The following is a 7,030-nucleotide window of genomic DNA, read 5'->3' on the forward strand; positions in this document are numbered from 1 at the left end:
CTAGAAAAACAGCATCTGATTTTCCACTTGGGAACCTACAGCCTTCTGAACTCAATATCTTGGCCTTCTCATCACACGGGCTGCTACCACAAACAACCAATTGTCAGTTACTAATGTTCCAACTTGGCAGCCATTGATTCTCCCAGGCTGACCTTTACTCATGCCTTTGTTTGCCCAACTGTTTTTCTCTCTCTCTGGGTTTCACCTCCACCTATCGTTTACTCCTCTTCTTTGCCCTCCCACTCATCTTCAACAAATATACCAAGCTTTTCCTAGCTACAACCAGCTCTGAAGGAAGGGTCACTCAACCTGAACATTAACTATGCCTTCTCTCCACAGATGCTGTCAGACTTGCTGAGTTTTCCCAGGAATTCCTGTTTTTATTTGCATCAATTGTGTGAGATTCAAAAAGATTTCACAATGTTAGCATTCTAAGAGTATTTAATTAGAAATGTATATACAATGGAGACTGGGCAATGGAGTGGCATGGTGACTCAGTGGTTAGCACACAATCTCACAGCACCAGGGACCTGCATTTTATTCCAGCCTGTCTTTGTGGATTTTGCACATTCTCCCCACTTCTGTGTGGATTTCTACTGGATGCTCCAATTACGTCTCATTCTCCAAAGTTTGGGTGGATTGGCTACGCTAAGTTGCCCCATATCTCCAAGAATGTGGGGGTTAGCCACAGTTACTGCAGGATTACTGGGGTAGGAGGGTTGCCATATACTTGATAGGCAGAATGCCTATCTTTCTGCCCTGTAGGGATTCTGTCTTTTGAATGTTAACTTTTACGCATTCCCTCTGTGCATGAAATGTTTAAAGATTTTGGTTTAGAAAGGCTTGAGTGTCAATGCAGGCTTGGTGACCCAAAGGACCAGTTTCTGTGCTGTACTGTACTATGTTCTTTCAAACAATAAACAGGACCATAAGACGATGAAGTCTCCAGATATAATCAAGAAATGTCTAGTAATGGAATACCAAAGAGCATGGAAACAGTGGCCAGGCAAATGTCTATATATTCATAACCATGTAATGTTAGTGCAAGGAACTATTGTAACAATTTTAAATCACCTCTAACCATATATACTTTAAGATTGTTACTAATGAACCAAAAAAATATGGAATAGATTAGTTTCCTCTGGCACCCAATTTTAAACTTCCATTTCATAATCTGAATTAATGAGATTACTTGAACTAAGGAATACTGAAGAGGGTGTCAAGGATAATTCTTGGATGATTCCAAATTATCTATTAGAAGATCATATAATCATTAACGGTGAAATCTTGCTACATAGTTTAGCTACCTGTCCCTCCAATGAAATTTAATATTGGGATCCCAAGATCTGTGACCTGCTATAATGCAGTAGTTTAAAGTTGTTTATTTTGGGGATGGAACAGGACAGGGTTTTTTTTTACTGTGAAATAAAATTTAAACATTCTTTCTAAACAGTTTTGTAATAGCCACTGCATATGTTGCTCCACATTCATGAGATGGATATTCACTAAGGCTGTGTTTTGTAAATCTTTCATTTAAAAACGCATATTTTGATGACTAATTGCTTACTGCTAATGTAGTTATATTTGGAATAAAAATATACCCAATAAAACATTGTGAATGCCTAGAAAGGTTTGGAAAAGTTTTGTTTCACCTAATATGGCTAATTCTTAAAAAGTAATTGAAGTGGATGCATGACAGCATTTAAATGTTTTGATTGGTATTTCAATTGTCACACAAAATACAGGTCTGTGTTTAATCAAACTAAAACCAATTACCCCTTAACTTATTTGAACAATGCTGTTTGTGGCCACAAACTTGGCACTGAGCAAATTTAATTCTGTATGTAAAAAAAATTGTGCATTCATTGGTGCAAGTGGGAATAAAGGAAAGATTGCAGAAAGATTAGTTGATGACACAAGTATTCTAACTTACCAGATTCATTCAAGAATAGAAGATTAATGTTGAGATCATTCCAATTTCTCCTCCACTTTGAAAACTGAACTAATTGGAGTTTTGTGTATTCTGTAACCTTAGTTTAACAAAGAGGGTCACTCTTACACTGTTTGCATATTTTAAACTTAAGTGGTTTGCCAAATTGAACCCTGAACTCTTTCTTTTATATTTGGTGGAGCAATGTAAGCCATCTACTTAACACAAATATATTTCTTTCATAAGATGTTTATTTCCATATTTTGGCAATTTATCTTAAATAAGCCAGCCAATTTTAGGATGAAAACATGGCTTTTTTGAGTAAAGTGTACACTTGTGCAGTGATTCTGTTCTTAAATATTAAGGAATCTCTTAAAGATGAACCAAATATTAAAATGCATGCATATATTAGATAAATAAAGCTTTCAACTTTCTGCAGAAACCAGACAGACACTAATTATAATTCATGATGACAGTGTTTTATTGGGATATGACTCAAGGCATGTACTTTTTCATCCACAAAGGATAATTTTTAAGGAAGCTAATTTCTTTGAAGGTACGTAATTTCCATAGCATGAAGCAGAATGCATTAGGAAGAAAAAGTAAAATGATACAAGAAAGAGGAAAATAATTTGATGTGAAAGGGAAAATAACGTGTACATCATGAATAATGAGTTTGGGAGGAAAATTCAGCAATCAGGTAGCAAACATTTAATGGGGTGAATGGAACAAAATAGCAAAAGGAAATTGATAAAGAAATAAAGAGAAATATGAAACACAGAACAACAGTGTAAGAAAAGGCCATTTGGTCCTTGTGTCTGTACTCTGTCTCCAATTGAGCTCATGACTAGAATTGCATTTTCCCACAATTGGCAGTGTTTATCGAGTGAGATTAATGGTGGCCAGTACATGATGACCGATATCAACTTGTCTCATGCAATCTTTCACTCTTCAGCTCTTTAGTTATACAACTGGCATCTTTGGCATTCGTTTTGTACAACTGTGTGGCAGGAGAAATTGAAATACTTACAACGTTCACTCAACTGGGACCATAAGTAAGCTCAAGCGGTGCGCCACTTCAGCCAATACAAATCAGAAACTACTCCTCACATTGCTGCGTTCCAGTGTTAACCCAAAGGAAAGGCCCACAAAGGGAATTTAGCTTTGTGTTTTATTGAGATCACTCTATGAATAGGGTGATAGAGAGCAGTGAGTGCCATCCTTTTCTCTGTTGAATGGCAAAGGAAGCCATGCTACCAAACTCAGCCAGCCTGGAGAGAGATTGTCCTAGACCAGTGTTGTAATTTTGGTAAAAAGGAATGCACAGGAAAATGGTCAATGATCTTCTGCACACCACAATGGTAAGTATCACCATCTTTTCTCTGCTGCCTCACATTCACTGGGCCGCCATTTACACTAACTCTGCCATTGTACAACTTCTCACCAAAATTAATGAACCATAGCTCTCCCTAATGTATGTTTCCACTCTTCCACTCACATCCTCCCAAACTACTAATCCTTCCTATCATCTGCATATCCTGCTCAGTAATTTGGTACACCTCACCATCTCTCCTTCCCCTGCATCACCATTAATGATTCTTCCATCCATGTCCTGATTTTGATTCATTTTAGGAGAAATGTCTCACAAGCAGGCTGAGAGGGAAAAGACTGGCAGTTCGGATTGCAGTATAAGGTTCCTCACTGAATATGAAGAGAAAATAGTAGACTTAGCTGGAGAAGAGTGTGAAGGCTCATATGGGGATATAGAGACCTTAATGGGCAACCAAATCAGTGAACTTCACTGTGCACATCTTCCATTACCATCAAACCAAACTCACTTTAAATCAACTCCACCTTTTATCCATTTTAAAATATTCACTCATGGGCTGTGGGCAATGCCAGCATTTAATGCCCTTCCCTAGTTTCCCTTGGCAAGATGATGTGAGCTGCCTTCTTGAACCGCTGCAGTCCATGTGCTCTGGGTTGACCCACAATGCCCTTAGGGAGGGAATTCCAGGATTTTGACTCAGTGACAGTGAAGGAATGGTGGTATATTTCCAAGTCAGGATGGTGAGAGGCTTGAAGGGGAACTTGCAGGTCATGGTTTTCCCATGTATCTGCTGCCCATGTCCTTCTAAATGGAAGTGGTCATGTGTTTGGAAAATGCTGTCAAAAGGGGCTTTGGTGATGGAGGAAGTGAATGCTTGTAGATATAGTACCAGTCAAACAGGCTGCTTTGTCTTGGATGGTGTCAAGCTTCTGGAACTTTGGAGCTGCACTCATCCAGGCAAGTGGGGAATATTCCATCACACTCCTGACTTGTATATGGTGCACTGGCTTTGGGGAATCTGAATTATTCACTGCAGGATTCCTAGATTCTTACCTGCTCTTGTAGCCACTGTATTTATCTGGCTAACTTTGATCATTTCTCGTTAACAGTAATCCCAGGATATTGATAGTGGGAGATTCAGTCATGATAAGGGGCGATGATCATTGTCTGGCACTTGCGTAGCATGGATGTTAATTGCCACTTTTCAGCCCAATCCTGGGCATTGTCCAGGTCTTGCTGCATTTGGACATGGGCTGCTTCAATGTCTGAGAAGTCACAGATGTTTCTCAACATTGTGCAATCTTCGTTGAATATCCCCAGTTCTGACTTTATGATGGCAAGGTTTTGATGAAGCAGCTGAAAATGCCTGGGCCAGGGTCACAACTCTGAGAAACATCTGCAGAGATGTCCTGTAAGTGAGACGAATGACCCCCAACAACCACAACCATCTTTCTCTGTGCTAGATTTGATTCCAAGCAGCAAAGATATTTCCACTGGTTTTCATTGACTCATTTTGCTACAGCTCCTTAATGCTGCACTTGGTTAAATTCAGCCTTGACATCAAGGGCTGCCACTCTTATTCCTCCTCTGGAACTCAATGATTTTGTCCACATTTGAGCAAAGAGGGATTCCCTTTGTTCTGTTATGTTGGTACTAGCGGTATCCATAGAATCTCAGCCAAAAAGAGGCCAGCATTGGGAACCATCAGATTTACCTCTATTTCTGAGAAGGAAGCCATTGAATCTTCAGAGGATGCACTGGCAAAGCTTTCATTTGCACACTCCAGCTGCTCAAAGGCATTCACTTCAGTGGGTTATATTTCTGGACAGATTGGAAAGCAGAATCTGGTGAGCACATCACTGGTGTGTTTGGGCAGCTGGCTGAGGAAGAAATGCCCCAGAGTCTCTGACCTGCAAAGAATTGCTAGAGACCAATTACCTGCTTAGTCCTAGGCAAAGATGATCCCATAGCTTTGGACATTAATAACTTTGTCAAAATGCTCTGACAGGCATAGGAACGGAAGGCAGGTTTATCAGAGGCAGTCAGTAAACCGGATCTAAGGATGGAGGAATCCATCAAGATTATCAGTACCATGTTGGCTCTGGCATGCATATGGTAGGTAAAAACAATGAATGCAGATGCTGGAAACCAGATTCTGGATTAGAGGTGCTGGAAAAGCACAGCAGTTCAGGCTGCATCCAAGGAGCAGTAAAATCGACATTTCGGGCAAAAGCCCTTCATCAGGAATACAGGCAGAGTGCCTGAAGGGTGGAAAGATAAATGAGAGGAGGGTGGGGGTGGGGAGAAAGTAGCATAGAGTACAATAGGTGAGTGGGGGTGGGGATGAAGGTGATAGGTCAGGGAGGAGGGCGGAGCGGATAGGTGGAAAAGAAGATAGACAGGTAGGACAAGTCATGGGGACAGTGATGAGCTGGAAGCTTAGAACTGGGGTGAGGTGGGGGGAGGGGAAATAAGGAAACTGTTGAAGTCCACATTGATGCCCTGGGGTTGAAGTGTTCCGAGGCGGAAGATGAGGCGTTCTTCCTCCAGACGTTGGTGAGGGAGCGGCGGTGAAGGAGGGGCCCAGGACCTCCACGTCCTCGGCAGTGGGAGGGGGAGTTGAAATGTTGGGCCACAGGGCGGTGTGGTTGATTGATGCAGGTGTCCCAGAGATGTTCCCTCAAGCGCTTCGCGAGGAGGCATCCAGTCTCCCCAATGTAGAGGAGACCGCATCAGGAGAAACAGATACAATAAACGATATTGGTGGAAGTGCAGGTAAAACTTTGATGGATGTGGAAGGCTCCTTTAGGGCCTGCAGGTTTTGCAATTCCTGCAGTGGCAGGGAAGGTGCCAGGACGGGAGGGTGGGTTGTAGGGGGCGGGTGTGGACCTGACCAGATAGTCACGGAGGGAACAGTCTTTGCAGAAGGCAGAAAAGGGTGGGGAGGGAAATATATCCCTGGTGGTGGGGTCCGTTTGGAGGTGGCGGAAGTGTCGGCGGATGATTTGGTTTATGCGAAGGTTGGTAGGGTGGAAGGTGAGCACCAGGGGGTTCTGTCCTTGTTACGGTTGGAGGGGTGGGGTCTGAGGGCGGAGGTGCGGGATGTAGACATAGCCAACAAAGAGACAGGCATAGCTGGGGCCCATACGAGTGCCCATGGCTACCCCTTTGGTTTGGAGAAAGTGGGAAGATTCCCAGCTCCCAGCCCTGCCGAATTTTCACCATCCCTCCAGACCTCCCCCTCACTGAGGACGAACGATCAGTCCTCAGCAAAGGGTTCACCTTCATCCCCCTCCGTCCACACATCAATGAATTTAATACACGCCGTGACATCGAACACTTCTTCCGCCGCCTCCTCCTCTGAGCTTACTTTCACAATCAGGACTCCCGCCCACCTTCCGAAGACCCCTTTGCCCGCCTCCAACACATTGCATCCACCTGGACACCCCATGCTGGCCTATTACCCGCCCTTGACCTCTTCATTTCCAACTGCTGCCGGGACATCAACCACCTCAACCTGTCTACCCCCTCCCCCACTCCAACCTCTCACCCTCACAACGCGCAGCTCTCCAATCCCTCTGCTCCAATCCCGACCTCACCATCAAACCAGCAGATAAAGGGGGTGCAGTGGTAGTCTGGTGCACTGACCTCTACACCGCTGAAGCCAGATACCAACTCGAGGACACCTCTTCCTACTGCCCCCTCAACCATGACCCCACCCCCCATCACCAAACCATCATCTCCCAGACCATACAGAACTTCATCACTTC

This window comes from Chiloscyllium plagiosum, chromosome 13 (assembly GCF_004010195.1).
Source record: "Chiloscyllium plagiosum isolate BGI_BamShark_2017 chromosome 13, ASM401019v2, whole genome shotgun sequence".
Classification (NCBI taxonomy): Eukaryota; Metazoa; Chordata; class Chondrichthyes; order Orectolobiformes; family Hemiscylliidae; genus Chiloscyllium; species Chiloscyllium plagiosum.